Here is an 11,585-nt window from a genome sequence, read left to right as displayed (position 1 = left end):
TTCAGATCAGAAGCTCCCTGGATGAGGGACAAAATCAGAAATTCTCACAGTTGAAGGAGAAAGACAAATAATCTAGGACTTTCCTTATACAGAGAGAAAACTGTGGTAGGAAGGCAGCATGAGGTAGGGGAAAGAGGGAATTCTATCTGACCGCCTAGGTTCCTCCCCCACTCCCTAGACACAGATTAGACACAAGATTTGCACATGACCTCTCTATGCCTTGATATCTTCTCCTCTAACATGGGGTCAATACTATTCTCTCTGCTCAGTTTGTAGGGCTACTATGAATATTAAATATGGTAAGAGATTGAAAACACTTTGAGAAACATTAAACTCTATAAAAAATGACATCTCTGTACCTATTTCTGTGAAGATCTAACACTAGGTTACACTTAGTTGAATATGTACTTGTGTGAGTCCCAGAGTGTAAGCTCTTTGGAAAAAGGAAACAAGTTTTATTTGCATGTTTATCAACAGCACTTAGTACAGTGCCTGTTAAAATTTTATTTTATACCTATTTATCAGAAAATGATTACTGGATGGATGGGTGAAAGAAACATAAATTTGACGTGCTAAGGGTAGCTCTGAACATCCCCAGGGCTATTTCAGAGATGATTGTAATTCAGTTTCTGTGATATGACTACATCGGGGCATGGTAGTCACTGTGTCTCTACTACAGCAGAAAGGTCACTCTTGTTTGCTGCTGCATTAGAGAGCATGCCTCTCTTTTCTCAAAAGGGCATTTCCATTTCCCTTTTGAAAATTCCAGTCTAATTATGTTGGGGGTTATCTAGAAACCTTAGGCTGAAGTCTTATAGGCCATACTGCTGGGACCAATACATAGCCATTTGAAGGTAGTGGTAGGGCTTCTAAGACCCAACAGAGCTGCCCAAGTCGTTTCCCCTCTGGGATATGGATCTCTTGTTGGGCAGCCCTTCCCTGTTCACATCTAGATGTAGATTCTGTGGCCACTCCATCCAGCCCTATAAGATATTCCCAGGAAATGATGAGCTCATCTTCATCAGCTACTTTATTTGGGAATTCAGGAGTGTGTGTCTATGAAGCATCTCCTCTATCCTGTGTCTGAATTACTGATGTGGAAATTTTCTCTGAGGTGAGAGATGAATTCAGGAGTGTGAACATCTTCAAGGAGGGAGTGTGAGTAGATAACAATTTTGGAGGATACTCACTTGATAAGTGGGGTCAAGGACAGGAACAAAAAGAGCAGGGGAGACATAGAGAAAATGAGAGAATGAGAATGAAAGGTAGTGACACCAGAAAGTGACATGTCATGAGAGCCAAAGAAACAAAGAGATGAAGTAACAATATCAATGCAATGTAGTCAGCAAACGTAACTCTGACAAAAGCTTACTGGATGTGGCAATAAGCAGTCCTTAGTAAGATGAGGGTGCAACAATTCAGACTTGTATGAGTCAGAAGAAGAAAGCCAGGAAAGTGGGTGCCTGGGAAGATGAGGGTATGATGGGGATCAAATTTTCAAGAACTTAAACAGAAAAGAATTGTTGACTGGTAGTTAGAAGAGATAAGCAAATCAAATGAAGAACTTGCCAATTTGGACAAATTTCAGCCCACCTGATGATATGGGAATCAGGCTAAAAGAGAAGGGGAGAGTGGCTGGGGATGTAGCTCAGTGGTTTTGCTGCCCGCCTCGCAAGCACAAGGAACTGAGTTTGATTCCCCCCAGTATCCACCGCCCCCCCAAAAAGAAGGGGAGGTTCCAAAAAGAGAATGCCCAGGGGACCAGGATGTTCAAGAAAGGATGGGATTCATATGACCAACATTTGAGACTCCTAGCTTAAAGTTGTGAAATGAGGGCCAGTGACATATTATTAAAAGTCAACTTCTGCAAACACCACAAAGAAACCTATTAGGCAATGAAAATGGGAGAATATATACAGAGTTTGAATATCTGGGTTCAAGTGCTTTAAGGAAGATCTTTTAATTTTTTTGGATGTGGTACTCTACATTAAAACCAAGGCTTCACATATGCACACTACCACTAAGCTCTACTCCTAGCCAAAGACAGGTCTTTTAAAGGTAGACCTGGTTAGGATTAGACAAAATTCATGATGGGACAGTTTAGTATTGGTGGACACAGGACTGTGAAAATTAAGTCTTGAATAAGTAAACAATTGTTTGACAACCATTTGCTCAGAAAGACAATCTATTGTCCAGAGAAAAGAGTTGTTTGCCCAGATGAGCAAATTATTTGTGCAGACAAAAGCAAATAAGGAAGTTACTATTGATTTACAGTCTTTTTTCCTAGGTAAGAATTTCCTGGAAAGAAAAAACAGATATCATATTGACAGAGATGGTTTTAATCCTCAGTCTTGAGAGGTAAGCTTTGTGGATCTTTGCAGGTGGCTTCAATTCTCAACATCAAGGGCCTCTTTAAGAGTGAGCATAAACCAGAACACTACAGCACTGGTTCCAAACTTTGCCAACACTGGAATCACCTAAATACTGATGTCTGATAATACTGAAATCATTTTAAAGTACTGATGTCTGGTTTGCACCCTAAACATTCTAATTTAGTTGGTATGAGACATGACTTGGGCATCAGAATTTTTGCTCTTACAAGTTCAGGTGATTCTAAAATTTGGGAACCACTTCACTAGATTTAAAGGGAAAAAAATAGGGATGAAGGATGAAGTAGCCATTTGGATGCTGCTTTAGAAATATAAGAAAAGAACAATAAAAGTTTGATGAACTACACATATTATAGGTTGAAATCAGAGAACAGAACCCCAGAATAGGCACAGAATGTAGCTTATAGCATGAAAGATATGGGTTGGTGGTAAAAAAAAAAATACCACAGTGGGAAGATCTGAGGAGGGGGCACTTATGGCAGCTCAGTGGTGGGTTGGACAGAGAGGTCTGAGCAAGTTCATTATGGTGATCAGAGTGGGGAGAACAGATCTGACCCAAGGGCGGTTCATACAGCTAGGAGATGTGATCTGAGGAGAAGCTTGCAGTACAGATTTCAGAAGTAGAGGAGGCCTAAAACATGAGGGTGCTGCTTCTCTGACAGGTGAGAGTGGAAGCTTGGGGTATCATGGAGGAAAAGAAAAATGTGAGGTGATGAAGGATGATGGAGTAGAAAGAACACTGTGAAAATATGGAGGTGGCCATGAACAGACAGGAAGGTTAGAAAAAAAGACACCTGTGTCTTGGTAGCCTAGAGATGATGCTAGAGAGTAAGAAATCTTGTCCAACACCCCTTAATGCTGAAAATAGAGGGTGCCTGCAAGGCGGTAAGGGCTGCCTGGGAAAGAAAGAGCAGCAGGGGACTTGGGTCCTGCAGAGAGACTGAGCCACATCGGCCACAGGGCCAAAGGTGGGGAGGGCTAAGCCCTGGGTTAATATTAAGGTGAACTTGTCCCTATGGAGCAAAAGTTTCAGTAAGAAGTAGAGAGAGGGATGGGGTGGAGAGGAATGTGTAAAGTTGGAAGAGCTGTGTAGAAGATCATGGGGTGAGAGCAGGAAGCCAGAAGGCTGGTTGGAGAGAGGAAACAGCAGACACCAGGACAGCAGTGCGCTGGCTGACAGCTGCCTTAACCTGAGACCATATCAATGAACAAGGCTGTTGGCATCATCAGGGAATTACTTATTTTTTTCATCCCTGAAAAAATTATTTAATTTTTGAATAAGCCATACATTTGATGGTTTAAACATCAAAAGTGTACTGAAAAGGGGTACAGTCAAAAGCCTCCCTTCCATTTGGCCCCTGATAGTCCATTTCTCTCCTCTTCAATAAGCAACCATTAAAGTTTCTCCTATAACACTGAAAGACCTGAGGTTGTGTACACTTACACAGATGTGTAGATCTACATGTTCCCCTTCCATTTACACAACAGTGGCATATTCTCAGGGTAGTTGCTGTGATACAACTCCAGAGCCTGTCTTTGCATAGCATACAATAGGAACAATGCCCCTAGAGGTGTTCAATATGGAAGAATTTGACAATATGGCCAGTTTTTTTTTTCTTCACAGAAGTGTATTTCTTGGACACCTTTAACATCATTACCTAAAACACATCTTTATCCTTTTTTTTTTTTATGGTCATTACTATGGCATGGTCTGGATGTACCATAAATTAAATGTTCTACAAAGGATGTTTTGGTTGCTCCCAATTATATGCTTTGTAGACAATGCTTATTATTTCATTTTGCACATGCCCAAGTACATAAAATGAATTTCTCAAACTCTAGTTACTGGTCAGTGGTTTTCTGCTAAAAGTAAATTGGCAATGCTTTCTCTAAAGGTCCAGATAATTTTCCCAGACATATGGTCTCTGTCTCAGCTCTCAATTCTGCCATGGTAGTGTGAAAATGGATAACATGTAAGTGAGTGAGCATGGCTACATTCCAATAAAACTTCATTTTGGAAGCTGAAATTTAAATTTCATATTATTTTCATGTGTTACAAATAATATTCTCCTGATTTTTGTTTCAATTAATTAAAAATGTGAAAATTATTCTTGAGATTGTAATGCTAAGTGAAATAATTAGACACAGAAGGCTAAATATCACATGATTTCTTTTATATGAGAAACCCAAAATATAAATAAAGAGCAAAGTAAAAGACAGATGATAGGAAAGAGGGAGGTAGACTTTGTGGAGATGGGAAAAGGACCTGGGGATGAGGGGGAGAGCAGAGGGCAGAGAAGGGAAGAGGAAATAAAAATGATTAAGATGCAATATGTATAGGTACCAGTTCCCCAAGATGAACATAATTATTATGTGTCACAAACATACAGTAATAAAAAAGAAACAAAAAAACTATCCATTCTTACCTCATGGTCTATATACAAAGATAACTGCCCATGGACTATAACTTGCCAACCTCTGGTTTACACAATACAAATTTTCATAAATATTAATAAATTGGTCTTCATATAGGCTGCATCACTTCATATTTTCAACAGTAATATTTAAGTTGCTATTTTCCCCTCAGTCTTGCTGACTAAGTGTATCATGAAGCTTTTGGAGTTTTGTTAAACAGAAGACTGTCTTGGTTTCTGCTTCTCTGAGAATGAACATATCATCTTATATTTTTAAAATGTCATTCATAGTTATTTTCTTGTCAATCATCAGCTCATATCCTATGGTAAAATTTATTTCAAATATCAAGTTTCTTATGGATAAATTGTTTTTCTTTTTTTGAAAATAGAAATGAAAGGGAAAGGGGGTGAAAAAGGAATTAAGATGTGTTATGTACATATGCAAGCTTCCCACAAGGGATGTACACATTATGTACTATGCACATATACTAATAAACTACAAAAATAGAAATAACTTTATTGCATTTTCTGATTATACAAAATGATTATAATTATGTCAATAGCAAAAAAATTTAAAACAGTTATAATTTTATCCTCCAGACATACCTCCTTTTTATATTTGTGTGTCTATTTTCCCAGACATTTTCCAGACATTTGTATATGAATATGCCTTTAAAAAAACATGATTCATCCAACGAAATTTATTGTTCTATCAGTATTACAAAACTCATAGTACATTTATCATTTTGCAACTTGCTGTTTGCACTCACTGATAGATCATGGAAATTTTGTTGTCAGACCATCAGTGCAGACAGTTATAACAACAAAGTATGAAATGCAAGCCAACAGTGCAGTTTCTTGCATCCTCCCTGGGCTGATGCATCTGCCTGTTCTGATGGAGATGCCAGTGAACCAGCAACAGAGAGTAGCACAGGAGTGTTATAAAGCTGAGTGGAAGCTACCTCCTTGGTGACTAGAGAGAGTCATTTGTTCAACAAATACAGTACTAAATACTGGGGACAGGAAGTGGCTGAGGTCAAGGGGATCTGCTTTAGATTAGATGGACACAGGAGGTCTGGTTAAGGAGGAGACAAAAGCAATGAGGCCTAAAAGACAAAAAGGAGCTGGTCAAGTCAAGGTCTGGAGAAGGGAATTCCAGGCTGAGGGAACAGCAAGGGCCAAAGAGGAAGATGGGGTCAGTCCTAGAAGCCTTGCGGGCTTCTTGACAGAAAGTTCTGCTTTTATTAAAAAGCAAGGGGAAGTCTTTGGAACATTGATGTGATCTGATGTGTACTTTTGAAAAAATTTAAGTTTAGAATTTTCAGATAAAATTACAGAATGTCCAAGTAACTTTGAACTTCAGATGAACAATTACTAAAATAAATTTAAAGATCGAAATGTTTTTCATCACAATTCACAAATGGGGAACATCTCATCTAAATGAGGTACTCTGATGAGCTGAGCAGAGGATGTGGGTTTTACAGGCAGGAAAGGGCTGAAAGAAGCAGAAACTAAGAGCAGAAAGGGGATTGGTTGTTTCAAAGTTATTTGCTTACAGGGTTAAAACAGAAGGGACCTCCTTATCATGCTGGCTCAGGTAAACAGGGCCCCGTCTGGTCAGCTGTAAATCTTGTGTTTTTGTTTTTTTTAAACTGGACTATTTCAAAGTTCAGTCTACGTGGCATCTAGCATGAATCACTATTCTGGTTTGGTCAATCTGTTGGGCCAAATTTAGGAGCTCAATCCACCACAATGTATTCCTATAACTTTTATTTAATATAATGAATAATTTGGAGGCAATAAAAATAGTGGCACACAATTGTAATCCCAGCACTTTGGGAGGCTAAGGCAGGAGGATTGCAAGTTTGAGCCCAGGTTGGGCAACTTAGTGACTTAGTGAGACTCTGTCTCAAAATAAAAATAAAAAGTGCTAGGGATGTAGCTCAGTGTGAAGGCTGTGGGTTCAATCCTCAGTACTAGAAAAAAAGTACATACTAAAAAATTACTCATTGTTAATAGTAAATTCAAATTTAATTGTGTGTTCTGTATTTTTATTTGCTAAGTCTAGCACCTTTATTATTCTGGCTGTTAAGGAGAGTTTGGGGGGTTTGAGTGGTGGTAGCATAGATTCCTTAATCAGCTTTTCGAGAAGTTCAGGAAGCTAGTGTGGTTGCCCTGGAGATGGAGGAAAGGGAGTAGGTAAAGTATGTGTTGAAGGTAGAGTGAAAAGAATGTGTTGACAGATTGCTGTGAACTAATAAAGAAGGAGAAGCACCAAGGTGACTCCTAAGTTTTTGATACCTGGCTGGATGATCACAGAATGATTGTGGTATTTTCTCTTTGTTTTACAAAGTCTGCATCTTGGTGGTTATGCAATAAAAAATAACAAATCAAAATAAGAAAAAAGAGGTTTAGGGCAAAGGTAGAGATCTTCTTTCTTATTGAGAAGCAACAACTCTCCAACCTCACCTTTTAAAACCAACAGAGATACATATACTTAAAAACAGATTATTTATTTTTGTTTCTGGGAAAGAAAACTATAATTTTTACTTGAATTAAGAAAAAGAAGAAACATAAAATGTTATTTGATAATTGGTTCAAGCACTAATTGTATTTTGGCTCCATCCTATGGTCAATTTCTCACTATATAGAAAGAGTATATGATAGTAAGGAGAAAGAGGTGTGGGGAGTAGAAGGGACAGAGGCAGCTAGGAGAAGAAGGAATAAAAAGATGGGAGAAAATGTAAGAGATTCAAAGGGTTTGGCTTCTAAACTGCCTACTGGTCCGTTTTCTTATTCAGTTGGTTAATCATAAGGTATTTAAGGCACCAGTTTATACAGGCTAATGATGGCGGTTCACTAGTCTAAGGAGCAGGAGGAAGAGTATTTACTGAGGTAGTACTACTAGATACTTTACATAAGTTTTCCCAATTTTTACAACAACCTTGATGTAGGTATGCTTGTCCCTGTTTCACAGAGGTTAGAAACTTGCCCAAGAACGCAGGATAAATGGTTATACTTACTTAGATTTGAATGCAAGTCATTCATCTGAACCCCAAGTACGTAGCTCTTTTTAATTGCATAATATTCCCTCATTTGGCTGTAAAGAGTTTAAATATCTTCATACCTAGTAATATTTATAATGAATTTCCTTGTTGGCTCTTTTTCTCCTTTAATGATTCTCTAATTCCAGAAATAGCCCTTTTTAGTATATGTGCTGCCGAAGTGAGCACAATAGCCCTTTTTAATTTAAAAAAAAAATTGCTTTCCTGTTGAGTATAAATAAGGACACAAGAGCAAAGAGATGAGTATTTCAGAATGGTTTTTATTGTGGGAACAAAAATCTGCCTATAGATTGACTCTGTTGGCAGAGGTGGTTGATAATCTTTAAAGGAGAAATTTTTTTTGTTGGGATTTGTCTGAGATAAGGCCTAGGCTAATATGAAATGGGGAACATTGTTAGAAGAGGAAAGGAATTTCATCTTAATAAAATGCCAAGGAGTCTTCTTTAAGCAGAAAAACATGGCCTGGTTTCTTGGGAAGAGGATTTCATGTCAGTTTGTTTTAATTAATGATTTTCATTTTCTTCTACGGGGTTTGGGACCTGGGAATTTGGTGGCAGAAAAAAGATGGCCTTGATGGAGTGACTTAGTCCCAGGGTCTAGGCCTGAGAAGACTCTTGTGAAGTAGACATACTGAAGAGGGTTGGGATACTTGAGAGATTTCCTATTCTTTTGTGCTGTGTAAATCTTTTTGCTTTGTTCATCTTTAGGAAACTGATTAACCAGCACAATTCAGGTTGTGTTAGCAATACCTTCAAGACTGAAGGAAGAACTGTATTAATTCTGGAGCAAAGCCAGGAAAGAGGCAAAAGCCTTCAGAAGCTGTTACAAGGTAGTCAGAAATCTCTCTGGAGTTCTACCAAATATGCTAGAAGTGAATAGATTTCCCACTGTGGTATAGAATGAGATTTATTAATTTAGTTTTGTTATTAAACAAAGGCAGGAGGACAAAGGGAGGGTCAGAGTATAGTATGGTAGGGAAAATTCTCACAGCAATATGTGTGCACAGCAGAGAATTAGATAAGAAATGAAATGCAGGAAGGTCCTGTGGTTGGGTTTCTCCCACAGAAGGAGAAAATTCCTGTATTCCTTATTATGCAAATAATATGCAAATTATGAATTTGCTTAAAAAATTTGGTCACTTCATTTTGTCTTCAAGAGAATTGGGACAACAAAAGGGAATGTTTGTCAGAAGTCCAGAGTTGTTAGATATCTTCCAGGGGAAATGAAAGGGTAATTTTTTTTCTCAAACAAACATCCAAGTTTTGAGTGAGTTTTTCAAATGCCTTAATGTTTCCCTTGCACAAAGCATATCAAAACAAAACAAAACAAAAATTATGAAATGGTCAAAATATGACTCATATAGAAAATGACATACAAATGAAAAATTCTTTTATTCCCCCTTTCATTTTGCCATAGGGTGTATCTATTCTCTTTCTTGGCTCAACAGTGTGAAATAAAGATGGTTTTTGCTATCATTTGCAGCCATTTCTCTAAATTAAACCTGTCACTTGGGAATAATACAGAACACATTTGGTGATATGCGAGCTCCGGAGCATCAAACAAATGGACCAACTGCTTCCACAGCTGCGTATGTGACACAACCAAGGATGCCCAAGGATGCCCAAGAATGCCCAGGTAGCCAGCAGAGACAAAGCCAAGGTGGCTGCTGGTAAGAAAAGGTGGATGTCACTGGACTTGAAGGAGGGACTGGGAAGGACATTGGAGAACTGCTGTCCCTCTACAAACAATCTAAAATTTGGACAAAATCTGCCTTTGGTTCAATTAAAAATCTTTTCTGAGAATTAGTTGACCTGATTAGAATTAATCCTTCTCCTTCTTGTAGCAAAAGGCTATAAAATATGTCTCCTAACAACAGAAATGTTTTACCATCTTATAAGGGCACTGTTTCATAAAAGTCACACTTTCTGCCTCCCACTGTTCTCCCCACAATGACTGAAGCATCACAGTCAGAACAAACGTAGCAATTTGCCTTCAGTATCATTGCATGTTCTCAAAAGAGGTGACAATTCTTAGCTGTGGATTAACCAATTTTAGTATACTTTGGTAAGAATATTCCAAATGTTTCCTTTTATCTAATAAAAGCATCACTGTACCAACTGCCAGTTTCAAATACTTGGGATTATCTCTATCTTTCTTCTTTTGTGCTTCTCTTTCCCTTCTTCATTCCAACCCTTTTGCTACCTGAGTGTTGGTTTCCTCCACAATCAGACGGCTCAGTAGGTCATCAGGTAAGACCAGAGTGTTGGCAGCTGCAGAGAGAAAAAATGAATGGGGCCAGAAATGCCAGGACCCAAAAAAGCCAATGGCTACTGTAAACTCCAAAAACAGTGTGGACTCCAAATGCGACCCCTTCTGCACTGCAAGCTAGAACTGGAGAAGAAATGCAGTGCAACATCCAACATATATGAGGGGTTTTAAACATTTAGGAAAGGGGTTGTTTAAAACTGAGCCACAGAACAACTACAGAAAAACTTCACTTCAGGGTTTCCAGTTTTACTCCACCACAGTGACTAGGTGAGAAACAGCTACAAGAGACAGTTGTAGAGAGGGTGCAGGCTAGACACAGACCCACTGAGAAGTTTAAAGTAAAGCTGGGAAGGACACAGTGCCCCACCATGCAATGTAAGAAGCCAGATCTGATGAGTGTGGCTTTCAGGGACAACTGCATCTAAAAGTATTGGCAGTTTAAGTCCAGTGGTCTGCTTGAACCCTCACCCCACTGCACACATCCAGAACAGAGAGATAAGTGGTCTGATTGCTTTCCCCATCTACCAAAGTGAACAAGGACACATGTTGGCTTGGACAGTTGCCACAGTGATGGTTGAATGAATGGAGGGGGCCTCTGGAGCAGAGTGGGGGCCGCCTCACAAACCCACAAGTTGTAAAGCTAGGTGGAGAAAACCATGACTTGCTAGATTTCAAGACTGCCTGTTTTGCAAAGAAACCATTCAAAAATACAGAGGAATTTTTTTGGAGTCATTTTTTGGGGAAAGTTTTGGATTTTAAAATGTTTTTCCTTCTTAGTTTTTTCTTTTTTCCCTTTCCTTTCTTTTCTGTTTTTTCTTCTTTGTCTTGTTCATTCTTTTCTGTTACTTTTATCTAATTCTATTAATTTTCTTTTACTCCTTAATAGGATGCTTTATCTCACTTTTTTCTCCTCATCTTTCATTACTAATTTTCCAAATTTCACTTTTTTCATTCTCCTATTCCCCACCCCCTCTATCTTTGCTAGTATAACAATTAAACCTTTAAAATATTTAGATAGTTAACTCTATGCTATTACTGTTGAACAGTTTTCTATTGTTAGTGGAGGTACAGTTGTAGCATTAAGTAGATATTTATGATATTTCAATATTTAGTATATCTTAGTATTTATATTATAATTATAGATCTTTTTGTCTTACTATAAATTTTTATTTTATGAAAACTAAAACAAAATTTCATAACAATCTAATTCTATGGTCAAGGATGGTTCATTTTTGTTTTCTTTTTTTGTTTTTTTAAAATTAAATTCTTTTATTGGTACATTGTAGGTATACAACACAATTACATTTCTCATTGGGAATTGTACCTTTACATAATGCATCTTGGTTCTTATTTTTTCCCCATTCCTAGCCCTCCCTTCACGCCCTCCACCCTTCCCTATTTACAAAGACTTTATTTCCATTTTTTCCATTTCTCATCATTTTTCCTTT

At 38.1% G+C, this 11,585-nt stretch overlaps 1 protein-coding gene across 1 annotated transcript in view; it reads right to left on the bottom strand.

Annotated features, from left to right (window-relative positions):
* The window catches only part of LOC147829244 (uncharacterized), a 266,493-nt gene that overhangs the window by 107,711 nt on the left and 147,197 nt on the right, over positions 1–11,585 (bottom strand). The gene's annotated exons all lie outside the window — the stretch shown is intronic.

The sequence above is a fragment of the Heterocephalus glaber genome, unplaced genomic scaffold (assembly GCF_053883595.1).
Source record: "Heterocephalus glaber isolate CG9 unplaced genomic scaffold, H.glaber_assembly_v1.0 deba00000676, whole genome shotgun sequence".
Classification (NCBI taxonomy): domain Eukaryota; kingdom Metazoa; phylum Chordata; class Mammalia; order Rodentia; family Bathyergidae; genus Heterocephalus; species Heterocephalus glaber.
The sequence above is the reverse complement of the archived record's forward strand: the minus strand, read 5'-3'. Positions and strand labels throughout refer to the sequence as shown.